Below are 13,246 nucleotides of genomic sequence, written 5' to 3' on the forward strand. Positions count from 1 at the left end.
GTCAGAAACAAGCTTTCTGAGCTGAAAACTGCATTTTGTGACAAAAAGCATCAGTGGATGATGAGAATGTCAGTTTTGACAAAGAACACTGTTCATTACTGAAATGCTCCAATTGAGCTGTTAGAATGTCAGAAACAAGCTTTCTGAGCTGAAAACTGCATTTTGTGACATAGTTCATCAGTGGATGATGAGAATGTCAGTTTTGACAAAGAACACTGATCATCACTAAAATGCTCCAATTAAGCTGTTAGAATGTCAGAAACAAGCTTTCTGAGCTGAGAACTGCATTTTGTGACATAGTTCATCAGTGGATGATGAGAATGTTAGTTTTGACAAAGAACACTGTTCATTACTAAAATTCTCTAATTGAGCTGTTAGAATGTCAGAAACAAGCTTTCTGAGCTGAGAACTGCATTTTGTGAGAAAGTGATTCAGTGGATGATGAGAATGTCAGTTTTGACAAAGAACACTGATCATTACTAAAATGCTCCAATTGAGCTGTTAGAATGTCAGAAACAAGCTTTCTGAGCTGAGAAATGCATTTTGTGACAAAGTGCTTCAGTGGATGATGAGAATGTCAGTTTTGACAAAGAACACTGTTCATTACTGAAATGCTCCAATTGAGCTGTTAGAATGTCAGAAACAAGCTTTCTGAGCTGAGAAATGCATTTTGTGACAAAGTGCATCAGTGGATGATGAGAATGTCACTTTTGACAAAGAACACTGTTCATTACTGAAATGCTCTAATTGAGCTGTTAGAATGTCAGAAACAAGCTTTCTGAGCTGAGAACTGCATTTTGTGACATAGTTCATCAGTGGATGATGAGAATGTCAGTTTTGACAAAGAACACTGTTCATTACTAAAATGCTCTAATTGAGCTGTTAGAATGTCAGAAACAAGCTTTCTGAGCTGAGAACTGCAGTTTGTGACAAAAAGCATCAGTGGATGATGAGAATGTCAGTTTTGACAAAGAACACTGATCATTACTAAAATGCTCCAATTGAGCTTTTAGAATGTCAGAAACAAGCTTTCTGAGCTGAGAAATGCATTTTGTGACAAAGTGCTTCAGTGGATGATGAGAATGTCAGTTTTGACAAAGAACACTGATCATTACTAAAATGCTCCAATTGAGCTTTTAGAATGTCAGAAACAAGCTTTCTGAGCTGAGAAATGCATTTTGTGACAAAGTGCTTCAGTGGATGATGAGAATGTCAGTTTTGACAAAGAACACTGTTCATTAATGAAATGCTCCAATTGAGCTGTTAGAATGTCAGAAACAAGCTTTCTGAGCTGAAAACTGCATTTTGTGACAAAAAGCATCAGTGGATGATGAGAATGTCAGTTTTGACAAAGAACACTGTTCATTACTGAAATGCTCCAATTGAGCTGTTAGAATGTCAGAAACAAGCTTTCTGAGCTGAAAACTGCATTTTGTGACATAGTTCATCAGTGGATGATGAGAATGTCAGTTTTGACAAAGAACACTGATCATCACTAAAATGCTCCAATTAAGCTGTTAGAATGTCAGAAACAAGCTTTCTGAGCTGAGAACTGCATTTTGTGACATAGTTCATCAGTGGATGATGAGAATGTTAGTTTTGACAAAGAACACTGTTCATTACTAAAATTCTCTAATTGAGCTGTTAGAATGTCAGAAACAAGCTTTCTGAGCTGAGAACTGCATTTTGTGAGAAAGTGATTCAGTGGATGATGAGAATGTCAGTTTTGACAAAGAACACTGATCATTACTAAAATGCTCCAATTGAGCTGTTAGAATGTCAGAAACAAGCTTTCTGAGCTAAGAACTGCATTTTGTGACAAAGTGAATCAGTGGATGGATGAGAATGTCACTTTTGACAAAGAACACTGTTCATTACTAAAATTCTCTAATTGAGCTGTTAGAATGTCAGAAACAAGCTTTCTGAGCTGAGAACTGCATTTTGTGAGAAAGTGAATCAGTGGATGATGAGAATGTCAGTTTTGACAAAGAACACTGTTCATTACTAAAATGCTCCAATTGAGCTGTTAGAATGTCAGAAACAAGCTTTCTGAGCATAAAACTGCATCTTGTGACAAAGTGCATCAGTGGGTGATGAGAATGAAACTTTTGACAAAGAACACTGATCATTACTAAAATGCTCTAATTGAGCTGTTAGAATGTCAGAAAAAAGCTTTTTGAGATGAAAACTGCATTTTGTAACAAAGTGAATCAGTGGATGATGAGAATGTCACTTTTGACAAAGAACACTGATTCATTACTAAAATGCTCTAATTGAGCTGTTAGAATGTCAGAAAAAAGCTTTCTGAGCTGAGAACTGCATTTTGTGACAAAATGCATCAGTGGATGATGAGAATGTCAGTTTTGACAAAGAACACTGTTCATTACTGAAATGCTCTAACTGAGCTGTTAGAATGTCAGAAAAAAGCTTTTTGAGCAGAAAACTGCATTTTGTGACAAAGTGATTCAGTGGATGATCAGAATGTCAGTTTTGACAAAGAACACTGATCATTACTAAAATGCTCTAATTGAGCTGTTAGAATGTCAGAAACAAGCTTTCTGAGCTGAGAACTGCATTTTGTGACAAAGTGAATCAGTGGATGGATGAGAATGTCACTTTTGACAAAGAACACTGATCATTACTAAAATGCTCTAATTGAGCTGTTAGAATGTCAGAAAAAAGCTTTCTGAGCTGAGAACTGCATTTTGTGACAAAATGCATCAGTGGATGATGAGAATGTCAGTTTTGACAAAGAACACTGTTCATTACTGAAATGCTCCAATTGAGCTGTTAGAATGTCAGAAACAAGCTTTCTGAGCTGAGAAATGCATTTTGTGACAAAAAGCATCAGTGGATGATGAGAATGTCAGTTTTGACAAAGAACACTGATCATTACTAAAATGCTCCAATTGAGCTGTTAGAATGTCAGAAACAAGCTTTCTGAGCTGAGAACTGCATTTTGTGACAAAGTGCTTCAGTGGATGATGAGAATGTCAGTTTTGACAAAGAACACTGTTCATTACTAAAATGCTCTAATTGAGCTGTTAGAATGTCAGAAACAAGCTTTCTGAGCTGAGAACTGCATTTTGTGACAAAGTGCTTCAGTGGATGATGAGAATGTCAGTTTTGACAAAGAACACTGTTCATTACTTAAATTCTCCAATTGAGCTGTTAGAATGTCAGAAACAAGCTTTCTGAGCTGAGAAATGCATTTTGTGACAAAGTGCATCAGTGGATGATGAGAATGTCACTTTTGACAAAGAACACTGTTCATTACTAAAATGCTCTAATTGAGCTGTTAGAATGTCAGAAACAAGCTTTCTGAGCTGAGAACTGCATTTTGTGACAAAAAGCATCAGTGGATGATGAGAATGTCAGTTTTGACAAAGAACACTGATCATTACTAAAATGCTCCAATTGAGCTGTTAGAATGTCAGAAACAAGCTTTCTGAGCTGAGAAATGCATTTTGTGACAAAGTGAATTAGTGGATGGATGAGAATGTCACTTTTGACAAAGAACACTGATCATTACTAAAATGCTCCAATTGAGCTGTTAGAATGTCAGAAACAAGCTTTCTGAGCTGAGAAATGCATTTTGTGACAAAGTGCTTCAGTGGATGATGAGAATGTCAGTTTTGACAAAGAACACTGTTCATTACTGAAATGCTCCAATTGAGCTGTTAGAATGTCAGAAACAAGCTTTCTGAGCTGAGAAATGCATTTTGTGACAAAGTGCATCAGTGGATGATGAGAATGTCACTTTTGACAAAGAACACTGTTCATTACTGAAATGCTCTAATTGAGCTGTTAGAATGTCAGAAACAAGCTTTCTGAGCTGAGAACTGCATTTTGTGACAAAAAGCATCAGTGGATGATGAGAATGTCAGTTTTGACAAAGAACACTGATCATTACTAAAATGCTCTAATTGAGCTGTTAGAATGTCAGAAACAAGCTTTCTGAGCTGAGAAATGCATTTTGTGACATAGTTCATCAGTGGATGATGAGAATGTCAGTTTTGACAAAGAACACTGTTCATTACTGAAATGCTCCAATTGAGCTGTTAGAATGTCAGAAACAAGCTTTCTGAGCTGAGAAATGCATTTTGTGACAAAGTGCATCAGTGGATGATGAGAAAGTCACTTTTGACAAAGAACACTGTTCATTACTAAAATGCTCTAATTGAGCTGTTAGAATGTCAGAAACAAGCTTTCTGAGCTGAGAACTGCATTTTGTGACAAAAAGCATCAGTGGATGATGAGAATGTCAGTTTTGACAAAGAACACTGATCATTACTAAAATGCTCTAATTGAGCTGTTAGAATGTCAGAAACAAGCTTTCTGAGCTGAGAACTGCATTTTGTGACAAAGTGAATCAGTGGATGGATGAGAATGTCACTTTTGACAAAGAACACTGATCATTACTAAAATGCTCTAATTGAGCTGTTAGAATGTCAGAAAAAAGCTTTCTGAGCTGAGAACTGCATTTTGTGACAAAATGCATCAGTGGATGATGAAAATGTCAGTTTTGACAAAGAACACTGTTCATTACTGAAATGCTCCAATTGAGCTGTTAGAATGTCAGAAACAAGCTTTCTGAGCTGAGAAATGCATTTTGTGACAAGAAGCATCAGTGGATGATGAGAATGTCAGTTTTGACAAAGAACACTGATCATTACTAAAATGCTCCAATTGAGCTGTTAGAATGTCAGAAACAAGCTTTCTGAGCTGAGAAATGCATTTTGTGACAAAGTGCTTCAGTGGATGATGAGAATGTCAGTTTTGACAAAGAACACTGTTCATTACTAAAATGCTCTAATTGAGCTGTTAGAATGTCAGAAACAAGCTTTCTGAGCTGAGAACTGCATTTTGTGACAAAGTGCTTCAGTGGATGATGAGAATGTCAGTTTTGACAAAGAACACTGTTCATTACTTAAATGCTCCAATTGAGCTGTTAGAATGTCAGAAACAAGCTTTCTGAGCTGAGAAATGCATTTTGTGACAAAGTGCATCAGTGGATGATGAGAATGTCACTTTTGACAAAGAACACTGTTCATTACTAAAATGCTCTAATTGAGCTGTTAGAATGTCAGAAACAAGCTTTCTGAGCTGAGAACTGCATTTTGTGACAAAAAGCATCAGTGGATGATGAGAATGTCAGTTTTGACAAAGAACACTGATCATTACTAAAATGCTCCAATTGAGCTGTTAGAATGTCAGAAACAAGCTTTCTGAGCTGAGAAATGCATTTTGTGACAAAGTGAATTAGTGGATGGATGAGAATGTCACTTTTGACAAAGAACACTGATCATTACTAAAATGCTCCAATTGAGCTGTTAGAATGTCAGAAACAAGCTTTCTGAGCTGAGAAATGCATTTTGTGACAAAGTGCTTCAGTGGATGATGAGAATGTCAGTTTTGACAAAGAACACTGTTCATTACTGAAATGCTCCAATTGAGCTGTTAGAATGTCAGAAACAAGCTTTCTGAGCTGAGAAATGCATTTTGTGACAAAGTGCATCAGTGGATGATGAGAATGTCACTTTTGACAAAGAACACTGTTCATTACTGAAATGCTCTAATTGAGCTGTTAGAATGTCAGAAACAAGCTTTCTGAGCTGAGAACTGCATTTTGTGACATAGTTCATCAGTGGATGATGAGAATGTCAGTTTTGACAAAGAACACTGTTCATTACTAAAATGCTCTAATTGAGCTGTTAGAATGTCAGAAACAAGCTTTCTGAGCTGAGAACTGCAGTTTGTGACAAAAAGCATCAGTGGATGATGAGAATGTCAGTTTTGACAAAGAACACTGATCATTACTAAAATGCTCCAATTGAGCTTTTAGAATGTCAGAAACAAGCTTTCTGAGCTGAGAAATGCATTTTGTGACAAAGTGCTTCAGTGGATGATGAGAATGTCAGTTTTGACAAAGAACACTGATCATTACTAAAATGCTCCAATTGAGCTTTTAGAATGTCAGAAACAAGCTTTCTGAGCTGAGAAATGCATTTTGTGACAAAGTGCTTCAGTGGATGATGAGAATGTCAGTTTTGACAAAGAACACTGTTCATTAATGAAATGCTCCAATTGAGCTGTTAGAATGTCAGAAACAAGCTTTCTGAGCTGAAAACTGCATTTTGTGACAAAAAGCATCAGTGGATGATGAGAATGTCAGTTTTGACAAAGAACACTGTTCATTACTGAAATGCTCCAATTGAGCTGTTAGAATGTCAGAAACAAGCTTTCTGAGCTGAAAACTGCATTTTGTGACATAGTTCATCAGTGGATGATGAGAATGTCAGTTTTGACAAAGAACACTGATCATCACTAAAATGCTCCAATTAAGCTGTTAGAATGTCAGAAACAAGCTTTCTGAGCTGAGAACTGCATTTTGTGACATAGTTCATCAGTGGATGATGAGAATGTTAGTTTTGACAAAGAACACTGTTCATTACTAAAATTCTCTAATTGAGCTGTTAGAATGTCAGAAACAAGCTTTCTGAGCTGAGAACTGCATTTTGTGAGAAAGTGATTCAGTGGATGATGAGAATGTCAGTTTTGACAAAGAACACTGATCATTACTAAAATGCTCCAATTGAGCTGTTAGAATGTCAGAAACAAGCTTTCTGAGCTAAGAACTGCATTTTGTGACAAAGTGAATCAGTGGATGGATGAGAATGTCACTTTTGACAAAGAACACTGTTCATTACTAAAATTCTCTAATTGAGCTGTTAGAATATCAGAAACAAGCTTTCTGAGCTGAGAACTGCATTTTGTGAGAAAGTGAATCAGTGGATGATGAGAATGTCAGTTTTGACAAAGAACACTGTTCATTACTAAAATGCTCCAATTGAGCTGTTAGAATGTCAGAAACAAGCTTTCTGAGCATAAAACTGCATCTTGTGACAAAGTGCATCAGTGGGTGATGAGAATGTCAGTTTTGACAAAGAACACTGTTCATTACTAAAATGCTCTAATTGAGCTGTTAGAATGTCAGAAACAAGCTTTCTGAGCTGAAAACTGCATTTTGTGACAAAGTGAATCAGTGAATGATGAGAATGTCAGTTTTGACAAAGAACACTGATCATTACTAAAATGCTCTAATTGAGCTGTTAGAATGTCAGAAACAAGCTTTCTGAGCTGAGAACTGCATTTTGTGACAAAGTGAATCAGTGGATGATGAGAATGTCACTTTTGACAAAGAACACTGATCATTACTAAAATGCTCTAATTGAGCTGTTAGAATGTCAGAAAAAAGCTTTCTGAGATGAAAACTGCATTTTGTGACAAAGTGAATCAGTGGATGATGAGAATGTCACTTTTGACAAAGAACACTGATCATTACTGAAATGCTCCAATTGAGCTGTTAGAATGTCAGAAACAAGCTTTCTGAGCTGAGAAATGCATTTTGTGAAAGTGCTTCAGTGGATGATGAGAATGTCAGTTTTGACAAAGAACACTGTTCATTACTAAAATGCTCTAATTGAGCTGTTAGAATGTCAGAAACAAGCTTTCTGAGCTGAGAACTGCATTTTGTGACATAGTTCATCAGTGGATGATGAGAATGTCACTTTTGACAAAGAACACTGTTCATTACTAAAATGCTCTAATTGAGCTGTTAGAATGTCAGAAACAAGCTTTCTGAGCTGAGAACTGCATTTTGTGACATAGTTCATCAGTGGATGATGAGAATGTCAGTTTTGACAAAGAACACTGATCATTACTAAAATGCTCCAATTGAGCTGTTAGAATGTCAGAAACAAGCTTTCTGAGCTGAGAACTGCATTTTGTGACATAGTTCATCAGTGGATGATGAGAATGTCAGTTTTGACAAAGAACACTGATCATTACTAAAATGCTCCAATTGAGCTGTTAGAAAGTCAGAAACAAGCTTTCTGAGCTGAGAACTGCATTTTGTGACATAGTTCATCAGTGGATGATGAGAATGTCACTTTTGACAAAGAACACTGTTCATTACTAAAATGCTCTAATTGAGCTGTTAGAATGTCAGAAACAAGCTTTCTGAGCTGAGAACTGCATTTTGTGACATAGTTCATCAGTGGATGATGAGAATGTCAGTTTTGACAAAGAACACTGATCATTACTAAAATGCTCCAATTGAGCTGTTAGAATGTCAGAAACAAGCTTTCTGAGCTGAGAACTGCATTTTGTGACAAAAAGCATCAGTGGATGATGAGAATGTCAGTTTTGACAAAGAACACTGATCATTACTAAAATGCTCCAATTGAGCTGTTAGAATGTCAGAAACAAGCTTTCTGAGCTGAGAAATGCATTTTGTGACAAAGTGCTTCAGTGGATGATGAGAATGTCAGTTTTGACAAAGAACACTGTTCATTACTAAAATGCTCTAATTGAGCTGTTAGAATGTCAGAAACAAGCTTTCTGAGCTGAGAACTGCATTTTGTGACATAGTTCATCAGTGGATGATGAGAATGTCAGTTTTGACAAAGAAAACTGTTCATTACTAAAATGCTCTAATTGAGCTGTTAGAATGTTAGAAACAAGCTTTCTGAGCTGAGAACTGCATTTTGTGACATAGTTCATCAGTGGATGATGAGAATGTCAGATTTGACAAAGAACACTGTTCATTACTGAAATGCTCCAATTGAGCTGTTAGAATGTCAGAAACAAGCTTTCTGAGCTGAAAACTGCATTTTGTGACATAGTTCATCAGTGGATGATGAGAATGTCAGTTTTGACAAAGAACACTGTTCATTACTAAAATTCTCTAATTGAGCTGTTAGAATGTCAGAAACAAGCTTTCTGAGCTGAGAACTGCATTTTGTGAGAAAGTGAATCAGTGGATGATGAGAATGTCAGTTTTGACAAAGAACACTGTTCATTACTAAAATGCTCCAATTGAGCTGTTAGAATGTCAGAAACAAGCTTTCTGAGCATAAAACTGCATTTTGTGACAAAGTGCATCAGTGGGTGATGAGAATGTCAGTTTTGACAAAGAACACTGTTCATTACTAAAATGCTCTAATTGAGCTGTTAGAATGTCAGAAACAAGCTTTCTGAGCTGAAAACTGCATTTTGTGACAAAATGCATCAGTGGATGATGAGAATGTCAGTTTTGACAAAGAACACTGTTCATTACTGAAATGCTCCAATTGAGCTGTTAGAATGTCAGAAACAAGCTTTCTGAGCTGAGAAATGCATTTTGTGACAAAAAGCATCAGTGGATGATGAGAATGTCAGTTTTGACAAAGAACACTGATCATTACTAAAATCCTCCAATTGAGCTGTTAGAATGTCAGAAACAAGCTTTCTGAGCTGAGAAATGCATTTTGTGACAAAGTGCTTCAGTGGATGATGAGAATGTCAGTTTTGACAAAGAACACTGTTCATTACTAAAATGCTCTAATTGAGCTGTTAGAATGTCAGAAACAAGCTTTCTGAGCTGAGAACTGCATTTTGTGACAAAGTGCTTCAGTGGATGATGAGAATGTCAGTTTTGACAAAGAACACTGTTCATTACTTAAATGCTCCAATTGAGCTGTTAGAATGTCAGAAACAAGCTTTCTGAGCTGAGAAATGCATTTTGTGACAAAGTGCATCAGTGGATGATGAGAATGTCACTTTTGACAAAGAACACTGTTCATTACTAAAATGCTCTAATTGAGCTGTTAGAATGTCAGAAACAAGCTTTCTGAGCTGAGAACTGCATTTTGTGACAAAAAGCATCAGTGGATGATGAGAATGTCAGTTTTGACAAAGAACACTGATTATTACTAAAATGCTCCAATTGAGCTGTTAGAATGTCAGAAACAAGCTTTCTGAGCTGAGAAATGCATTTTGTGACAAAGTGAATTAGTGGATGGATGAGAATGTCACTTTTGACAAAGAACACTGATCATTACTAAAATGCTCCAATTGAGCTGTTAGAATGTCAGAAACAAGCTTTCTGAGCTGAGAAATGCATTTTGTGACAAAGTGCTTCAGTGGATGATGAGAATGTCAGTTTTGACAAAGAACACTGTTCATTACTGAAATGCTCCAATTGAGCTGTTAGAATGTCAGAAACAAGCTTTCTGAGCTGAGAAATGCATTTTGTGACAAAGTGCATCAGTGGATGATGAGAATGTCACTTTTGACAAAGAACACTGTTCATTACTGAAATGCTCTAATTGAGCTGTTAGAATGTCAGAAACAAGCTTTCTGAGCTGAGAACTGCATTTTGTGACATAGTTCATCAGTGGATGATGAGAATGTCAGTTTTGACAAAGAACACTGTTCATTACTAAAATGCTCTAATTGAGCTGTTAGAATGTCAGAAACAAGCTTTCTGAGCAGAGAACTGCATTTTGTGACAAAAAGCATCAGTGGATGATGAGAATGTCAGTTTTGACAAAGAACACTGATCATTACTAAAATGCTCTAATTGAGCTGTTAGAATGTCAGAAACAAGCTTTCTGAGCTGAGAACTGCATTTTGTGACAAAGTGAATCAGTGGATGATGAGAATGTCACTTTTGACAAAGAACACTGATCATTACTAAAATGCTCTAATTGAGCTGTTAGAATGTCAGAAAAAAGCTTTCTGAGATGAAAACTGCATTTTGTGACAAAGTGAATCAGTGGATGATGAGAATGTCACTTTTGACAAAGAACACTGATCATTACTGAAATGCTCCAATTGAGCTGTTAGAATGTCAGAAACAAGCTTTCTGAGCTGAGAAATGCATTTTGTGAAAGTGCTTCAGTGGATGATGAGAATGTCAGTTTTGACAAAGAACACTGTTCATTACTAAAATGCTCTAATTGAGCTGTTAGAATGTCAGAAACAAGCTTTCTGAGCTGAGAACTGCATTTTGTGACATAGTTCATCAGTGGATGATGAGAATGTCACTTTTGACAAAGAACACTGTTCATTACTAAAATGCTCTAATTGAGCTGTTAGAATGTCAGAAACAAGCTTTCTGAGCTGAGAACTGCATTTTGTGACATAGTTCATCAGTGGATGATGAGAATGTCAGTTTTGACAAAGAACACTGATCATTACTAAAATGCTCCAATTGAGCTGTTAGAATGTCAGAAACAAGCTTTCTGAGCTGAGAACTGCATTTTGTGACATAGTTCATCAGTGGATGATGAGAATGTCAGTTTTGACAAAGAACACTGATCATTACTAAAATGCTCCAATTGAGCTGTTAGAAAGTCAGAAACAAGCTTTCTGAGCTGAGAACTGCATTTTGTGACATAGTTCATCAGTGGATGATGAGAATGTCACTTTTGACAAAGAACACTGTTCATTACTAAAATGCTCTAATTGAGCTGTTAGAATGTCAGAAACAAGCTTTCTGAGCTGAGAACTGCATTTTGTGACATAGTTCATCAGTGGATGATGAGAATGTCAGTTTTGACAAAGAACACTGATCATTACTAAAATGCTCCAATTGAGCTGTTAGAATGTCAGAAACAAGCTTTCTGAGCTGAGAAATGCATTTTGTGACAAAGTGCTTCAGTGGATGATAAGAATGTCAGTTTTGACAAAGAACACTGTTCATTACTGAAATGCTCCAATTGAGCTGTTAGAATGTCAGAAACAAGCTTTCTGAGCTGAGAAATGCATTTTGTGACAAAGTGCATCAGTGGATGATGAGAATGTCACTTTTGACAAAGAACACTGTTCATTACTAAAATGCTCTAATTGAGCTGTTAGAATGTCAGAAACAAGCTTTCTGAGCTGAGAACTGCATTTTGTGACAAAAAGCATCAGTGGATGATGAGAATGTCAGTTTTGACAAAGAACACTGATCATTACTAAAATGCTCCAATTGAGCTGTTAGAATGTCAGAAACAAGCTTTCTGAGCTGAGAAATGCATTTTGTGACAAAGTGCTTCAGTGGATGATGAGAATGTCAGTTTTGACAAAGAACACTGTTCATTACTAAAATGCTCTAATTGAGCTGTTAGAATGTCAGAAACAAGCTTTCTGAGCTGAGAACTGCATTTTGTGACATAGTTCATCAGTGGATGATGAGAATGTCAGTTTTGACAAAGAAAACTGTTCATTACTAAAATGCTCTAATTGAGCTGTTAGAATGTTAGAAACAAGCTTTCTGAGCTGAGAACTGCATTTTGTGACATAGTTCATCAGTGGATGATGAGAATGTCAGATTTGACAAAGAACACTGTTCATTACTGAAATGCTCCAATTGAGCTGTTAGAATGTCAGAAACAAGCTTTCTGAGCTGAAAACTGCATTTTGTGACATAGTTCATCAGTGGATGCTGAGAATGTCAGTTTTGACAAAGAACACTGTTCATTACTAAAATTCTCTAATTGAGCTGTTAGAATGTCAGAAACAAGCTTTCTGAGCTGAGAACTGCATTTTGTGAGAAAGTGAATCAGTGGATGATGAGAATGTCAGTTTTGACAAAGAACACTGTTCATTACTAAAATGCTCCAATTGAGCTGTTAGAATGTCAGAAACAAGCTTTCTGAGCTGAGAACTGCATTTTGTGACATAGTTCATCAGTGGATGATGAGAATGTCAGTTTTGACAAAGAACACTGTTCATTACTAAAATGCTCCAATTGAGCTGTTAGAATGTCAGAAACAAGCTTTCTGAGCATAAAACTGCATTTTGTGACAAAGTGCATCAGTGGGTGATGAGAATGTCAGTTTTGACAAAGAACACTGTTCATTACTAAAATGCTCTAATTGAGCTGTTAGAATGTCAGAAACAAGCTTTCTGAGCTGAAAACTGCATTTTGTGACAAAATGCATCAGTGGATGATGAGAATGTCAGTTTTGACAAAGAACACTGTTCATTACTGAAATGCTCCAATTGAGCTGTTAGAATGTCAGAAACAAGCTTTCTGAGCTGAGAAATGCATTTTGTGACAAAAAGCATCAGTGGATGATGAGAATGTCAGTTTTGACAAAGAACACTGATCATTACTAAAATCCTCCAATTGAGCTGTTAGAATGTCAGAAACAAGCTTTCTGAGCTGAGAAATGCATTTTGTGACAAAGTGCTTCAGTGGATGATGAGAATGTCAGTTTTGACAAAGAACACTGTTCATTACTAAAATGCTCTAATTGAGCTGTTAGAATGTCAGAAACAAGCTTTCTGAGCTGAGAACTGCATTTTGTGACAAAGTGCTTCAGTGGATGATGAGAATGTCAGTTTTGACAAAGAACACTGTTCATTACTTAAATGCTCCAATTGAGCTGTTAGAATGTCAGAAACAAGCTTTCTGAGCTGAGAAATGCAT

This window comes from Barbatula barbatula, assembly GCF_947034865.1.
Source record: "Barbatula barbatula genome assembly, chromosome: 16".
Lineage (NCBI taxonomy): Eukaryota > Metazoa > Chordata > Actinopteri > Cypriniformes > Nemacheilidae > Barbatula > Barbatula barbatula.